The sequence below is a fragment of the Vicugna pacos genome, chromosome 35, assembly GCF_048564905.1.
Source record: "Vicugna pacos chromosome 35, VicPac4, whole genome shotgun sequence".
NCBI classification, from domain to species: Eukaryota; Metazoa; Chordata; class Mammalia; order Artiodactyla; family Camelidae; genus Vicugna; species Vicugna pacos.
In genome coordinates, this window is record NC_133021.1 from 17,795,738 (window position 1) to 17,814,252 (window position 18,515).

The 18,515-nt window shown below is 40.0% G+C and overlaps 1 protein-coding gene across 5 annotated transcripts in view; it reads right to left on the bottom strand.

The window, feature by feature from the left end:
• Positions 1–18,515, bottom strand: part of SVIL (supervillin) — a 214,635-nt gene that overhangs the window by 183,483 nt on the left and 12,637 nt on the right. The gene's annotated exons all lie outside the window — the stretch shown is intronic.

Consider the following 18,515-nt stretch of genomic DNA (forward strand, 5'->3'; position numbering starts at 1 on the left):
TTTTTTGCACATCTGCCCTCATGTAGACCCCAAACTCGAGGGAAGCAGGAATGAAGTCTTTCTGATCTTACTTCCTGGCACAGATTCTAAAGATTTGATAGGCAGCCTAGCAAATAAATATTCATTAAATGGATACATGCTATTTCCTTTTGCTTTGCTGTTAGAAAAAAAAGCAATATATGTATAACTGAACCACTATGCTGTACACCAGAAACTAACACAACATTGTAAACTGACTATATTTCAATAAAAAAAGGCAAGAACAAAAACCAAAAGCCCCTAAAAGTAGGCTCAGAGGTGATAAGAAATAATCTAGGGGTTTATTTTTAATATAGGAAATAGCTTAGTTTTTGTTAAAAAAAAAGAAAGAAAAAATTCTCACTTTAAAACAGATCCACAACTCTTCCCCCATTTGCATGGTTTTTCATCGGTATTTTAACATTTCTCTGGGTTCAGTTATTTCAGGTCCCCTCCTAACAGTGGATTTGAAAGTAACTCAGGTCAATTTAGGGTCAAATACCAGCTACTGAGCATGTCCCCTGCACAGGCTGGCTCTGCCCGTAGGGAGCTGTCAGCCCTCAGCCATCTCCACCACCTGCTGTCAGAAAAGCCCCTCTTGAAAATCACATCTTCCCCCCCAAATGCATTCCTGTTCTCCACTCATGTGCTCTTCATTCATGACAAGCGAAGCAGGGAAAGGGGAGGAGGACAGAACACAGGCCCCTCTGTCAGCCAGTCCCCCAAGCGCACGCACTCCAGCAGCCACCGGGGTCCTGGGCTCAGAACAAAGACCCCAGAGTGGGGTCAGCAGGGTGGCCACATGGCCCCAGACAGGCACCCTCTGCTAAGGGAAAGGTCCAGACATTGGTGGCCTCAGAGGGGTGGAGGGAGGTGAACAATCCCTAGATGGGTCTGAAAATAATAGTGCTTTTAAATACGGGGGGCTTCCCACCCCAGCAGGACTGCCTCAGCCACACCGAAAACTGACCCAGTCAGTGGACAGGACAAAGACTCCGGGGGAGGTAACTGTCACATGTGCTCTGGATCCGTGTGTTTACGGCTTTAGACTGAATGCTTGTGTTCCCCACAAATTCATATGTTGAAACCTAAACCCCTGTATGAAGCACTAGGAGGTGGGAACTTGGGGACGTGAGGTGGTCACGAGGGTGCAGCCCCAGTGAATGGGATCAGTGGTCTTATAAAAGACGCCAGAGAGCCCCCGGCCCCTTGCACTGCATGCAGACTCGGCAGGCAGCCAGCCAGCTGTCTATGAGCTGGGAAGGGGGTCCTCACCAGACACCTTGATCGTGGACGTCCAGCCTCCAAAACCACAAGAAATACAGTCTGCTATGTGCGCACCCAGTCTACGGTGTTCCGTGAGAGCCGCCTGAACAGACTGAGACATTCATTAACCTGGAAGTTCACTGCCATCTCCCGCTTCTGTGGCCTAGGCTCCCTGGCCTTTCACCCTCCCAATTGCAACCACTCCTTTTCTCAAACAAATCTGTCATTTCCCGTGAAGTTTTCCGGCGCACAGAGCTCACACCACCCGCTAAACCCACAGCATCTCACGAGTCTGTGTGCATTCACTTAGTAACCGAGCACGCACTAAATTGCAACATAAAATAGGCTGCTTCACCATACTTTGGCAATGTCTATCTACACTGTATCTGCCTCACCAGCAGGGATTTTCTCATACTCTTTTTAACTTTTTATTGAAGTGCAGTTGATTTATAATGTTGTGTTAGTTTCAGGTGTTCAGCAAAGTGATTCAGTTATATGTATACATATATATTTTATATTTTCAGATTATTTTCCATTATATGTTATTATAAGAAATTGAACATATTTCCTGTGCTCTACATTAGGTCCTTGTTGTTTATCTATTTTATATATAGTAGTAAACATAGTACTTTTTTTTTAATCTCCAAAGCATCTAACACAGGCCCTCATGTGGATTCAGTTCCCAATTACGTGTTCACTAAATTCCACCTAAAATTTAATTTCTCTGGTTATTGACCATCCCCCAGTTGTTCGCTTCATGCACAACTAAGACCATTTACTGGTGAAAGAGAAAAATGAACTACTGTTCACCTTGATTTGAGGGGATGACCCTGGGACATAAACTCTTCCAATAACAAAGCCAGGATAGAAGATGCAGCCACCAAATCTTACTCTGGGGATCCAATCATTCAGCCACAAAACACCCTCTGCTTTGGAGGGACAGTGACGAACCACTGCCTCTGTCCTGGAGGGCCCGCAGGATGCAGCAGGAAGATGTATGAACAAAAGTGCACTGAAGTTCCACGCGTGCAATGGACGTATATACACGGGGCTCTTGCACGTGCAGCCAGTGCCGCCAGCAGAACACTTCACGGCCCTGCTACTCCTCAGACTTCAGATTTCTGCTCAAGAGGCACCTTCTCTCCCTGACCACCCAGTGTAGAGCAGGACGCCCCCTACACCCAGCCCCATTTTCCTCGCAGCACCCTTTAGAGCACCTAGCACGTCTGCAAGCCTGGATTTCCTGCTCCACCGCTCACGTCCAGGGGGGCAGGGCCAGCCTGTGCTCTGCGTCCTTTCTTTACACCTCACACTCTGCCTGTGCAGGGAAGGCGTGGGTGACAAACGAACGCTGAGATGATACAAGTGCCAAGATGGCCAACCCCACCGCCAAGGTCAAAGGTGGAGCAATCAGAAAAGCGGTCCTAAATCACAGAGAAGTTCATGGGGAAAAATCATGCCCACAGGAGCAGAGGGCCTGGGGAGGTTCGTCCCGCTCCCACCTTGTATTCACAGAACAGGCACGTCTGTCACCCAGGGTCCGAGCAATTCCCGCCACTTCCTCCTCTCTTTTCCGAGCCTGGTGATTTGGAAAACACATACACACCAAGCACGAAATCCTCCCGGGGACAACCTGATCAGCCCACATCACTGGCAAGGGTGAAAAGAGGGCGGGGGGTTATGTGAACAGAATGTCAGCTCGAGCTTACACGGAAAGGGGCCAGCACCCCCCCTGGGCTGTTTGCGTAACTGTTCAATTTCATTGCTTTCTCCATCATTTCCTCCATCAGCAAAGATATCCCAGAGCGACTCAAGGCCTGACCTCCAAAACCAAAAGACATGCACAGATACCTCCTCAGGAGTCCTTCGGGGGTGGGGGTGGGGGTGCTACTTTAACATGTAATACATTTAAGGAAGCAGTTTTTAAAAAATTACCCTCGATTTATGCACTGATTTTATATTTAAATTCAGATGCTTGCAGTGGATCTGTTTAAACCATGTAAATATGGTGTTAATTTTAAATATATGAATACCTTTAGAAATGAGAGTTTAACAATTATTTTTTCAATGCATATAATAGAAACCATAAAGTGTTAGAAGTTCTTTATGCTTGAATACTGGTAATTAAAGGAAAATATGTGGGGAGGGTCATTTTCCTCTAGTTTGCAACTTTCCCAAAGAGATCAGCAGTGCAGCCAAGGGTAATGTAGGCTCCATAAATACTCATGGTCAGAAAGAAACAGGTGTGCGTGGTAGGCTGAGTAACGCCCCCTTCCTCCGCCTGCCCCCCACAAAGGATACTCATGTTTTAATCCCTGGAATCTGGGAATGTTACCTAACATGGCAAACAAAGACCCTGCAGATGTAATGAAGCTAAGGATCTTGAGATGAGGAAATTATCCTGCATTATCTGGGTGGACCCAACGTAATCACCAGTGTCCTTACGGGAATGAAGTAGAGAGGGATTAACTACAGAAGAAAAGGCAACGTGAGGAGGGAAACAAGACTGGAGTGACGCAGTGCAAAAAGGAAGGAAGGAAAGTAGGCACAAGACAAGGAATGCAGGCAGACGCTCGATGTTGAAAAAGACAAGGAAACAGAATTCCTCTTGGAGCCTTGGGAGGAACTGGTCATGCTGACACTTGATTTTATCCCCATGAGACTCCATTGCAGACTCTGGACCTCGGGGACTGTCAGTTTAAGCCATTAAGCCTGTGGTAATTTGTTACAGCAGCAAACAGGAAACTGTACAGCATGACTGGTTGTTACCAGATGAAAAATCTAATTTTTAGGGGTTTTTTTCAGGGGAGGTGGGAGGTAATTAGGTTTATTTGTTTATTTATTTTTTAAATGGCAATACTGGGATTGAACCTGGGACCTTGTGCATGCTAAGCATGCACTCTACCACTGAGCTGTACTCTCCCCACTTGAGAAATCTAACTTTAAAAAGAATAATTACAAATTCTCACACACAAACACATAAGCTTCTAAGTTTGACCTAATATGTTCTGAGTGCCTTCCCCTCTGCAAAAGCTGGAGTTCTGGTTCATTTCAGACGAAGACTCTCCCAGCATTCTCATACTCAGGGTATCACTGGAAATCTATTTTAATTTTTATTGTAAAGGTATGTTTTCTGGAATCTAAGAGTGTTCATTTATTTTTAGATCCAATTCTTATCACATACTAGGATTAAAACAGACATATAGGAGACACAATTTTATATTTTAGGAATTCACCTTACCAAACTTTAAAAATTATAGCTTATCTGTGATCCATTCTGACTGTCTCCAAGGCTGTATTTATTGGCTAAAGAATATACATAGAAATTTGAATGGGAACTCAAAACATTAATTATATACCCATTGTTTTCCCTCCTCTTCAAGAAACTGTTACAGTTCTAATAGGACTACTGTGCTGTAACTAACCAATGTTTGATTAATAAAAAGCATAGCATACCTCACTTGAGGAAATGGGTAAATGTGTTCAAGTTTGGGGGAGAAAAAGACAGTTTCATGAAAAACAAAAAATGGCAATATAACCCTCCCCAAAATGCATGAACTCTAATTGGATATGGGTGGGCCAGGGATGGAGGGCATAAAAATCTGGGGGGTGACAATTGGAAAAAATTTTAAAGCAACAGTATATTAGATACCATTACTGAATTAATATTAATTATCTTCAGTGTGATAATGTATTGTGGTTAGGAGGAGATTGTCCTTATTCTTAGGAAATGCCTGAAGTATTTATTTAGGGATAAATTTGATGATGTTTGCAACTTATATTCAAATGATTCAGCAAGGGGAAAAAATGTACGTGAATAACCATTGATAAATCTAGGTGTAAAGTATGTCAGATTCATTAAACTGTCTCTGCATCTTTCTGGGGGCTAAACATTTTCAATATTTTAAAAGCTGGAAGAAAAATTCTGAGGAAAGGAAACTTCAAATGTCTTCAAATCACATTCTATCAATTTTGCCCTAAACTAATTTCTGCTAATTATTATGCCTGATTGAAGATAATCCTGGTAGTAGTGGTAATAATAGTGTCAGAAATGGGTATAGTAATGAACCAAAGAAACAGTATTTCACAGATTAGAAGTGCTTTTTACTTAATAGTTAAATGAAGTCAACTAGGTTAAAATAACATGGCATATTTACAAATAATAATATGCCAAAGCCACTGTGATAAGTACTCTTCATGTATTTTCTGATTTACTCTCATAATATGTCTGAAAGAGGTACCATTATCCCCATTTTACAGATGAGGAAATTAAGTCTTAGTAAGGCCATAGTACAGCTAATATGTATGAGTACACACACACACACACAGACACATACACACATATATATATATGTAGATACACACATGGCTAACATATATCAGGGCTGTGTTTAAACTCAGGTAGTCTGACCCACTAAATGATGGTAAAAACATCTTTCTTTTCTAATGTGTAAACTTACATTAGTGAAAGAGGAATCAGTTACTAGGAAACAAAAGATTCTGACACATTTTCAAGACAATATAACCATAGGAGCATGCAAAAACTACAGTAGAACAGCGTGCAGATTGCTTAGAAAAATATACAATCTGAAGACAAAAAGAATTAATGAAATTTTAAAATGTGATTACCAAATAAACACTTCAACAGACAAGTTCAAGGATAAAGTTATGGAAACTTCCCAGAACACACAGCAAAAAGACAAAGAGATGAAAAGTTAGGGAAAAGATAAAAAGAGCACTAAATCCAGGAAGTCTGACATTTCTCTAACAGTCCTAAAAACCACAGGAAAGTAGTGGGTAAGCTAGGAAGAAATTATCAAGGAAATAATACAAGAAAACTTCCCAGAGCTAACGGGAGACAGGAGTCATCAGACTTTAAGACTGTGCTGGTTATCACTGCATGGCCTCTCAGCTGCCAATCCACTTTGTTCTTCTACTTCCTAATCCTGGAGCTGGACTGGGGAGGTGTCTCCTTTGCCAGCTGCCAGGGGGCTGAGCTTTGTTGGGGTGAAGGAGGGGCAGTGCAGGAGGAAAGGCTTCCCTGCCAGGTGTGTTCCTGCCAGCTTGCTCCTGAGTGCCAGTGGGCCAACAGCATGTGAAGGGCCTCAGGGCAGCCACTCCAGCAGGTCTACAACACCTCTGCAGGGAGTTTCCACCCAGCTTGGCAGGCACCCAGCGGGATGCAGCAGCAGTTAGCCTGCGTGTGTCGCTCAGTGAGAACTTGCAGGCGCCCGGGCAGGGCTTGCAGGCACCAGTGGGGGGCTTCCTAGCAAGTTTCATCACCCCCCTGGGAGGCAGCATCCCACCCAGAACTGCATGCAGCCCCTCACTCCACTGCTCTGGCACAGTGGGCCACAGAGCCATGCCCCCTCCAGTGGGACCTGACTCCCAGCTCTGGGGGTGGGCAAGGGGCAGCTGCTTCCAAACTTGATCCTGCCACAGCCCCGGAGGTAGTGGCTACCCTCTGTACCCACCACTGCTGCATTCCTTATCTTTTTCTCTTTGTAACTAACCCCCTGCTGACCTCCTTGTAGTTAATTCCCTGCTACTAGTTAGTAATTATTTTAACTTTCCCTGTCCAAATTACTGTATGATTTTTGTCTCCTGAACAGAACCTGACTGATACACTCACTGACGACTAAACACAGTAAATGACAAGACTCACCCAGACACATCACCGTGAAATCACCATGAAACTGGAGAATACTGAGGGATAAAAAGGAGAGAAACTCTAGGAGCTTCCAAAAAGAAAAAGAGAGTTTCAGTTAAAAAGGTATTAAAAAAAAAAATCGGACTGCCATATGGCTTTTCAAGTCAACAACAATGGGGCTAGATTTTTGACACTGAGAGAAAATTTATTTCAAACCTGTAAATCCACACCAATCATAGTGAAGAACATTTTCAAACAAGCAAGACTTAGGAAGTTTACTTCAATCCAAAGAAGTCACGTGAGATGATATGTCACCAAAATGAGAGTCGAAAACAAGAAAGAGGAAATGCAGCCTGCAAAAATGGTAGATCAAATTGTGGAAAATGGTAGATCAAAGTGCGGAATTCAAGGGAAACTACCAGGTGCAGGCCTAGGAAACAAAGAGAACTTCAGTGAGTAGGCTCCACAAAGAATGTTTTCAAGGAAAAGGCATTTATTCTAAGCAAAAGACAAATGAGTTAGAAGCTAGACTGGAGTATTAGGGACGTGGTAAAGGAGACATGAATCTTCCCTCAATAAATAAAAAGGCAAATAAAAACTCAAGGAAAAATAAATGCCACAAACAAAATGCAAGAAAGACATAGTCCAAATCTGCAATGATTTTGAGCGACTGGTGGAATCTAACAGAGTGAATCCACTTGTAAATGACATTAGGAATTTTCTCTTTGATGCTGTAGTTGTGATATCAGAATTACAGAGAGGGAGGTGTAACCACAGCACACTATTTGGCTCCACCACAGTCTTTCCATTGACATGATCACTGTCTTGCAAAGTTCAAATTCAACCTATGGCCAAAGCAAAGCAAATACTGCCAGTCAGAGAAGGCAAACGTTTCCAATCTCAACATTGCAAAAGTAAAGACAACCTGGAGAAAAGCTGAAAGATTGACAAGTGTAGAAGAGAGGCAGACAGAAGGGCAGTGGTACTTGGCATCCTTATCTCACAAAACTTGGTACATGAGATAAAAGAAAGTGGATGGTACAAGGCATAGAAATTCATGAATATTAAAAGTGCATTGGTAACTGACAGAGGAACTCATACAGTGATAAAACTAAGAAGCTATGTGTCCATGCATAGGTTTCATGCCTAACAGACAGTGTGAACAGAAGAAACTCAAAGCAGGTATCTCAAAGACAGCTGAGTAAACATTTATTAGTCACAGAAGCAATAACCACTAAAATTAACAGGAGCCATCAAAATGTGTTGCCTCTGGAGAATAAGACTCTTGTTTTTCAATATTAGTGCTTCCCTACCATCTGAGTTTTTAAAATCATGTTCATGAATCACTGTGACGCTAGTGTAGGAGTTGGCAAACTTCTTCTGCAAACAACCAGATGGTAAATATTTTAAGCATCGTGAGCCATATGGGTCTCTGGCAGCTACACATCTTTGCCACGGGTGCCAACAGACATTTGTAAATGAGTGGCTGTGTTCCAATAAGATTTTATTTACACAAACAGGTAGCAAGCCCGATATGCCCGGGAGGCTACAGTTTGCAGACCCCTGATCTAGTCCAGTGTTTCCCAAACTATGTGCTGCAGGACGCTCTGATATATTTAAGGGTACTCCTCCACAAGGTAGGGGAGTTCCATGTTCACAGAGTGGAGAAAACGCTGGGCTAAACAATGCGAAGCAGGTCACCTTTACTCCAGGACTTGAGCGTCTTGCTTATAAGCCTCAAAACCCAACATGGAAGCACCTAGTCTAGAGTGCACACCAGTTCTCCAGTTTTCCTGAAGACACTGGAAGAGCATCAAAAGTGGTTTTGGAAATGGTGTCATAACTGAATTCCTGGCCTGCAAAGATGAATGAGTCAAACTCAGAGAGGGGCACGTTACTTGCTCAAGGCTACTGGCCTGGTGGTGTCAGAAGCGGGACAGCAGCCATGCCACAAGGGGACCCACTCACACATCCGTGGAACAAACCATCATGACGCTAAGTACATCTCCACCCTGAGTGATTTTAGGGGATACACTTCGAAATGGTGTAACGATGTCGGTGCAACAACAAAACTCACACCTTAAAAACTGAAAACTATGGGGTTAGATTTTATTATTTTCTTTATAAACATCATGAGGTGAGCTGAAGTGATTAGGCTAACCCACTGTGACTCTGTTTCCTCATCTGTAATGGGGGGCAGGGGGAGGAGTAGAAAAAATTAAAAATAAGAAAAATGAAATAATATTTTGTCAACTTGTTCATGATTTCTGAGCATAGGACTCAGTGGCGCTAAATCTTATAACATACAAGTCACAGGTAGCTGTTGGCTAAGCTCCATAGGAACACACCGCAATGTACAAAGCACAGAACGTGTGTTTAGGGGATAAAAGAAAGTTGAGGGTCGGGGACAAAAGAAAAGAGGCTGAGAAACCTGAGATCTAATCACTAGTTTCTTGTGAAGACAGTACTAAGATATGAAACAAAGCAGCACATTCCCACACACGGAAATGTTCAGGATGTAAACTGAAAACAAAAACAAAACCAACCAAAGCCCAGGCGATGTGGGCAAGGCGGAGTCAGACAGAACTGGGCACGCCCACTCTGAAAATACCGTTCTGGTTCATCTGGTCGTTTCCCAATTTTAGAATGACTTACAACATCATTCTTTTAATTCACAAACCAACCATTCTATTTTCATGTTTTTCAGGTTCATATCCATAGTCTACGATTGTAAGCAGAGATGGAGTTCTGAAAACGTCCTTAGTCAACGGAGCTAAGTTAGGGCAGCTCTCCCCTGAGACCCTCGTTAACAGTGCGAAAATGATTCTTCCAGGACCATGGGAGTGCCGCTTCTGCCGACAGAATTCCCATCCAACCAAGACCAGGTCCAGCTGAGCCGGAGGTCAACAGCTAGTAGCCCAGGGGAAGAGGAGGGGCAGCGGCAGTCGGCCTACAAACCTTGCCTTGGCTTTGTTCCAGTGTTACAACCCACAAACTGTCCCCAACGTCGTATCTACCCTCCTGAGACTTGTCCCAAAGGCCTCACAGTTGGAAGCTGGCCAACCCCTGAAGCACAGTCATCAGATCCTTCAGAGACCATGCGTTGTACCAGACTTCCTTTGCTACACTCCTAAAACCCCGGGGTGCCGTGGGACCAGACAAGAAGGAAGCAGCTGCAGGGCAAGAAAAGTAGGGACCCATGGAGGTGCTGGTATGAGGTCCCCAGATTCAAACGCAAGCAAGCCCCTGACTGGCTCTGTCCAATGCAAGAACCATGGCCCCAAGGCTACTTGCAATGTGACATGGAACTGCATGATACGTTTTAATTCATCTTAGTTGGTTTTATTTTTTAAAACTGGAACAGTGTAAAATATTTTTCCTTGAAACACAAATGTCTTCCTTTGGTAGGTCATCTCTCTTTAAATGCTTAAGACAATAATGGTGCATTTCGGTGCCTGAGTCTACATATAAACACATTACTCATCTACCTGATGTAAATAAGTGATTCAGTTGAAATGATTTCTTTTCTACACGTTGCTGTATATTGTAATGTGTTCGCTGGAATATTTTATGCCAATAGCACTGTAGTGACTATTAGGTAAACCCTAATTGGTAGTTTAATCAAAATACTTGTTTCAATTAAACTAGTTAATTTACTTATTCTCCTAGTTTATAAAATAAATATGGTAAAACTTTCAAATTTAAAACAAAGCCTAAGTACTGACGCAAAATTGAGTGGAGACACAAAAACTCTCACTATGATCAGAACAGTAAAGGAAAAAAGGAGCAAGACAAAGTAAAAAAAGTCACAAAGGCAACTGTAAATTGCTATGGCAGAGCAAAATGAAAAGGCTGTTTATTGCATTAAAAAAAAAAGCAAAGATAATAAAGCAGACAATATTAACAATTTGAGCAAGGAGAGTGAATTTGATGCTCAGTCTCCTTCCAACAGTTACAAAGGAATCACCCAAAGTCAGAATTGAATGGCCAAGAAAAACTGCTGAACATTTTTTTAGCAAAATCTGAGCTTGTGACTATGGCCAGCTAGGAAATACCTTGGATTCTTGAATAAAAACAAACAAAAACAGAACATTTTTTATATGGTGAGATGATTAAATAAATTATTATTTAGTTATGGAAATGTTGTCAGAAAATTATTAAGATAAAAGAGATATTATTGAAAAAGTGAAAGATTTTAAATTAGCATCCAAACAATTGCCCACAGAAGACACGCTATTTCCAATAATACCAAAGTTAAATAAATTCAAAATTTGAAAAATCACAAGCAGTTTTCTTTAGCTTTAGATGAATTATGCAATATCAGAAATTTTGCCCAATTAGTACTTTGGGTAAGTTTTGTCTCAAAAGACTCCCACACTGGTGAAAAAATGTTGTCAATTCAGAATCTTAAAAAAACAGAACGCATGGGATACATAATTTTCAACCTCTTACATCCCCTAAAGAAGGATTTCAGCTAGATATGAAAACAAAAAGCTTCCATCATGCAGACAGTACTCCCAAGTTGGGTCAAAATTTGAGACTCTTAGATTTTTAAAATAAGACACTGGCATTTCTCTTAGTGCTTCATTCGACTGTATGAAAAATAATGGTTCTATGTATTTGCATAACTTGGATCAATACGCAGAAGATTTGATTGAAATCAAAAGCATTACATGAATTGCCTTCAATCTACAAGAAAAATTTGAAGACCACGTACTGAGATTGATAAATTCAGAGCTGGCTTGCAATTTTTATAACCCTTTAAGTTTGATATTAGTAATTCTGAGCTGGCATAAGAGTTAACACATTTACATAACTTGAACAGAGATAGCTTTAAAAGCTGATAAGCTTTTGTTTTAAAAAGTCAAATCAATTCTTCTAAAAAAAAAAGATCTGTAAATCTGAATGGCAAATACTAAAGGAAAATGATTTTTTGACATGATTCAGTTACTGGAAAACTTAACTATGTTGAAACTAGGATATGCAGATCTACTTTTTCAAGTATAAATCTTATGAAATCTGATCAAAGACCCAAGTATTTCAGATGAAGATGCAGTGTCTGAATATGCTATAATTGTAATATAAACACTAAATTTCAAGACTTAGTACAATAAAATAAAGAAGTCTCATTAATATTTTTATAATGTTTACATGGTCAAATGACAATATTTTGAGAAGACTGGGTTAAAGAAAATATATTATTAAAATTAATTCCTCTTGTTTCTTTTTAATTTTTTCAAAGTGACTACCAGAAAATTTTAATGTATGTGGCTCCCATTATGTTTCTACTGAATAGCTGGAGACTCTGGCTACTCAAAGTAGTCTTTTTTCCAGAAGTATCAACATTATCTGAAAGTTTCTTAGAAATGCACTCTTAGGTCCCAGCTGAAGTCTACTGAATAAAATCTGAATTTTATTGAAACTCCCAAGTTTTGCCAGAATGAAATAATATGAAACAGGTTTAAGCTTTTGCCTGAGACAACCCAAAACAAGTAAACACATTCCCCCTTTCAAGAAAAAAAAAAAGAAGAAGAAGAATAAAGAGAAAGAGAGAGAGAGAAGGAGAAAAGAAAGGAAAAGAAACCAGACAAAATATATGAAATAATGGTTTTCAGGAGACAGGACATAGGAAGCAAATAAGGTAAGCCTATGAGTATCCTGGCTCACTGCCTTCAGAGATTTCTTGGCCAAGACACAGAGAATCCAGAAAGAGCCCAGAAGACTCCCTGAGCAGAAGATACAGAGCTGAGAGTCTGGGGAGAACAAGGCAGCTAGACTTTGTAGGATAGAGGAGAGAGCTTTACAGAGAGAAAACTCAAGAGACCTGCAAAAGGTCACCCTTGAGCATTCAGCTGAGTACTGATCCATGCGTGTTGTGAGCAAACTGTGGCTGAAGGAAAGAAATACCAGAAAGGATTAGAGGTAACACTGCCTGGTGCCTGCACAGGGCCAAGAATAGTACCTGTTTCCATCAGACAGGCTGGAAAGCCTCATAAATCAGGGGCACTAAGTACTCAGAAAGATCTAGCCTCTTTAGTGGGAAATATCCCCAGACTGAGTGCTGCTCCAGTCTCAAATAACAAGCCTTAACAGCAAGATACAAAAGAATCAATTGTCACTAATTTAGCTAAGGTCCAAAAAAGAAGCTCAAGGATATTCATAGTAATACAAAAATATCCAGAACCCAAGAAGATAAAAATAACAATGTCTGGCATCCAATCAAAAAATGCCAGGCATGCAAAGAAACAAGAAAAGCCAACCCATAATGAGGGAAAATATCAAACAACTGAAACTGACCCAGAATTAAGACAGATATTAGAATTATCAGACAAGGACAGATATTCAAGATTTTAAATAGAGACATGAATATATAAAAACACAAATCAAATTTCCAGACATGAAATCTACAATGTGTGAGATGAAAACCACACTGGATAAGACTAATGGTAGAACAGAAATTGAAGAAAAGTCTAGTGAACTTGAAGACACAGCAATAGAAACATCTAAAATAAGAGAAAAAAAGAGAATTAAAAAAATGAAGAGAATATGAATGAGCTGTAGGGATAGCTTAAGCATTCTGATATACATGTAACTGGAGCCATCATGGCAGGGAAGGGGCATAAAATAATGTCTGAAGAAATAATGACTGAAAATATTCCAAACCTAATAAAAATATAAACTCAAACAAGAAGCTCAACTAACCCCAAGCACAAGAAACATATACCAAGGCACATCTTAAATTTCTCAAAAGCAATGATAAAGAAAAAAATCTTAAAATCAATCTGGGGGAAAAGAATACATCACAGAGGAGGAAAGATCAGGATGACAGCAGATTTTATGGCAAAAATAATGTAAGCGACAGGGCAATCTTTAAAGAACTGAAAGGGAAAAATCATCAATCTAGAATTCTATACCCTGCAAAAATATATTTCAAAAATAAAGGCAAATAAGGACATTATCAGATATATAAAAGTGGAAAAAATTCAGCAGCAACAGTCCTACATAACAAGAAATTTTAAAGGAATCTTTTAAGCAGACAGAAAATATCAGATAGAAATACAGACATATGCAGAGGAGTGATGAACCACTAGAAATGGCAATTACCTAAGTGAATATGTGACTTTTTATTATTATTTAAATCTCTTTAAAAGAAGTGACTTCTAAAACAAAAATAATAATTTATGTGGAGTAATAATTTAGTTACATATATAAAAGTAAAGTGTATAACCACAGTAATAAAAGGCCAACATGGAGGTATACTATTGTAAGATTCTTATACCATATATAAAGTGGTATAACATCACTTAAGGGGAGACATTATAACTGTACACCCCAAAGCAACTACTAAAATAGCCAAACAAAGAGATAGAGCTAGTAGCCCATCAAAGGAGAGAAAAATGCAATCACAAAAAATTCTCAAATAATCCAAAAGAAAGCAGAAAAACAGGAAAAGAGAATAAGGGACAGGATAAATAAATTTAAAAAAAATAGCAGGATTACAGACTCCAAACTAATAGTACCAATAATTACATTAAATGTAAATGGTCTAAAGACATCAATTAAAAGACTGGTATTGTCATATTGGAAAAACAAAAGCATGATCCAAAAGCCATACTACCTACAAGAAATGCACTTTAATATAAAGACACAAGTAGGTTTAAAGTAAAAGGATGGAAAAAGATATACCATGATAACACTAATCCTAAGAAAACTGAAGTGGCTTTATTAATATCAGACAAAGGATTTTTTAGAGCAAAAAATATCATTTGGTACAAAAAAGTCATTTCATAATGAAAAATGTCTAGGTCATCAACAGGCTATAACAATCCTAAACATCCATTCAACTTAACAACTATGCTTCCAAACACATGAAGCAAAAACTGACAGGAGAGCAAGGAGAAACACCAATTCATAAGAATAGTCATGTATTTCAATACGGCTCTCTCATTACTTAGTAGGACAAGTAGACAGAAAGTCAGTAAATATATGAAAGATTTGAACAAGATCCCCAGGAGATATGTATGCACATTAAGGTTTGAGCGGCTCTGCCATACCCTACTTACTCATAACGGATAGACAGTCCCTACTCACATCTACTTCTGGCAAATTTTTCTTTTAGCTTCTTACTGGTATGATCACAGTACAGGCATACCTCATTTTAGCAGGCACTTGATAGATACTGTGTTTTTTCAAATTGATATCAATGCAAGTGCCAATCTGGCATCAGTCAAGTCTATTGGTGCCACTTTTCCAACAGCATTTGCTCACTTCATGTCTCTGTGTCACATTTTGGTAATTCTTGCAATATTTCAAACTTCTGCATTATTTGTATTTGTTTGGTGATTAGTGATCAGTGATCTTTGATGTTACTACTACAACTTGCTGAAGGCTCAGGTGATGATTAGCATTTTTTAGCAAGAAAGTATCTTTTAATTAAGGCATGTCAGTTGGTTTTTCAGATATAGTGCTATTGCACACTTAACAGACTATAGTGTAAACAAAACTTTTACACTCACTGGGAAATTGAAAAATTTGTGTGACTTATTTTATTGAGATATTTGCTTTATTATACTGGTCTGGAACCAAATCTGCAATATCTCCAAGGATTGTCTATATACCTTTGTCTAGCTTCCAGGCTAACCAGGACTTAGAGGAGAAGATATTTTCAGGAAAGCTAATTTCAAAAAATAAATCACAGAATTTTGAGATGAGACAGTTGATAGACTGCGGACTTACTCATCCATAGACCTAGAAATAACACCAACTCCATCACTTCGATTTAAACCCCTTGAGACTTAAGAGACTCTTCTATGGCATGACAGTAAGTGCCACTGTGATAAGGGATGTACAGACAACGCCTAGCACGTGGCCTAACATGGAACACGTGCTCAGCAAACACTAGTTCTCTTCCCACCAGCACTGACGGTCAGTAAACACTCCTGGCACAGGGATTAGCTTTCCAGCACACAGGCTTGAATAATCTCAGTAAGGATGGGGACGGCCAATATCTTCAACACCAAAGCATGCCAGTATCTCTATTCTGATCACTAAAAATCCTAACCCACCACTGAACTTAGCGTCCTTCGACCTCTCGATGAAGAGCTTTATTTATGGTGGTAAATGACATTATTCTAACAGCCGTTGCCTTCCATCTCATAATGGACTAACAGAAGAAGAAAGAAGTTGAACAGCTTTATGACAAAGTTCTAAAACTGTGGCAAGTATATGAAAAACAATGCTAAGAATTTTAAAGTTTTTTTTAAAGAACCCCATTGGAAAATATCATTTGCTATTGACCTAACCAAATCAAGAGTGGAAAAAATGGAGCAGAGTCAGAAGATGTGGGATCCAGGCCAGACCCTGCTACCTGCTTTCCTCATGCCTTCTCTCTTTTTTTTTTAAATACTTTTTTGGGGGGGTGGTAATTAGGTTTATTTATTTTAACGGAGGTGCTGAGGATTGAACCCAGGATCTTGTGCATGCTAAGCATGCGCTCTGTCCCTGAGCTACACCCCACCCCCTACCTGCTTTATAATCTACAGTGGAACATTTTTCTTTGTGAGCCTTAATTTCCTCATCTAGAAAAGAAAAATGAGACAAGCCCAGTTCATCCTATAGAGTGCAGAAAGAATTAAAATAAGATGCATGTGAAACTATAAAGAAATGTATACTTAAGCACAAGATATTATTTTCAACAATCGTGGTCATTGGTTCCCCCCATCAACATAGAAAATCAAAAGGCAACTGAAGAGAAAAACTGCTAAATATCAAGCCACTATTTTTCTCCTTTTTAGATTTGTGCACTCAATATTGGGTCAGCAACCAGGAGTTTTTAAAACTCAGAAACACAAATGACTACTGAAGAGATGTCTCTACAAGTGACAGGAAGTGTAGTAACAAGAAAAAAGGTTTGAGTAACTTATCCAAGACTATATAAGAAATTAAGAAATTCTGGCTTAACACTGACCTTAACTTTCCCCCAAAATCCTGTTAGAAATTTAGGAAATAGAGGTAACACTGTATCTCAATAAAGCTATTGAGAGAAAGAAAGAAAAGAAAAAAGGAAAGAAAAGGAAAGGGAAGGAAAGGAAGAAAGGGAGGGAGGGAAAGAGGAAGGAAGGAAGAAAGAAAAAGAAAGGAAGGAAGAAAACAGTGATGGTGGCGGCTGGAGGACGCACACATTAAAACAACAAAACAAAAGCAAAAACAGAAAGCAGTGTTTTCACTATGAGTTAGACACAGATCTGGGACAGTCTAGGTCTTCAGCAAAAAGCAGGCAAATCCTTGAATTGTATCCTCCAAACCCCACAGGGACTTCAGTGCACTAAAAACTCCAATCCTAATTTGATCGTTTTCTTCTTAAAATTCTACTACATTAGCGTCAGCTGCACTTCTGGAATCCCCCTTCCACGTGTGACCTTCAGTACACACCACTACCATTTATTTATTGACTTAGTGCCCTGGAGAGTGGACATGACCTTAGAGCCGGAAGACCCAGGTTTAAATCTCAGTCCTGTCATCCTCCACAGAAATGATTTTGCCTCTGTAAGCCTCAGTACTGCTCTTCTGTGAAATGGGAATAACATGCCCCACTTCAAGTGGTGGTTGTGATTAAGTGACATTAGATATGTGAAATTGCCCTGCGCAATTAAACGTGCTCATAAATATGTATAAGCTTGGAAAGCATCTCCTACATTTAAATGATGATTATTCATGAGGGGTCATGTTCATGGTCCTTTAACTGAAACTTCCTCTGCTCACTGACAAGAAGGCAGAACTCTTAGCAAGAGAGGTTTGTCTTACCAGATTGTGAATGAGACGTCAGGGAATAATATTAATAATAGAAATAGGAAAACCATCTTGAGAAAAATTCTTTCGAACTACGCAGTCTTGCCACCTTTTACATCATCTGCACGCTCCCATCCATATAGAAACTAACAAATATTAAATCTTCAGGCATCCTTGTACTTACCCACATTCAGTGAAGATAACTAAGTTGGTAACCGAAAGACAGTTAAGGGCAACACTGCTACAGCCCATTAACACTCCCTAGTTCTCCCTAGAATTGAAAACAATGGGAAAAGCATTTTGGGGAATACGACATGAATAAACAGAAAAGCCACCCGGGGGTAACTATCAGGAATCTGTGAGCATCTGGCAACCAAAGAGGGTAAAAAGCTTGGAAGAGAAAAAGGGTTGGGTGACGATTATGCAAGCACAGCACTCAACTTTATGAAGTGGAATTTTAGCCGCACTGGGAAGGGCTGGAGAAGGAAATGCGTGTAGCCGGCCCTCTGCAGCCATGCGTTCTGCATCTGTGGATTCAAATAATCATGGATCAGCACACGCAGGATCCCGCGGCTACTGAGGGTGGACTGTATAGGAAACAAGGCTTCCGGGGCAAAAAAAAAAAACCCCCAAAAAACGTGAATGGGTTTACAAATGTTAGAAGCACTACCATCAGAAAAAGGATGCAGTTCTTTGAACCTAGAACCAGTGTCTGTACTCAAAATGAAAGTGAGAAGTTTTCCACAATAAATCTGCAGTTTCCGCTGGTTTTTTTTTTTTTCCAAGAAGCCTA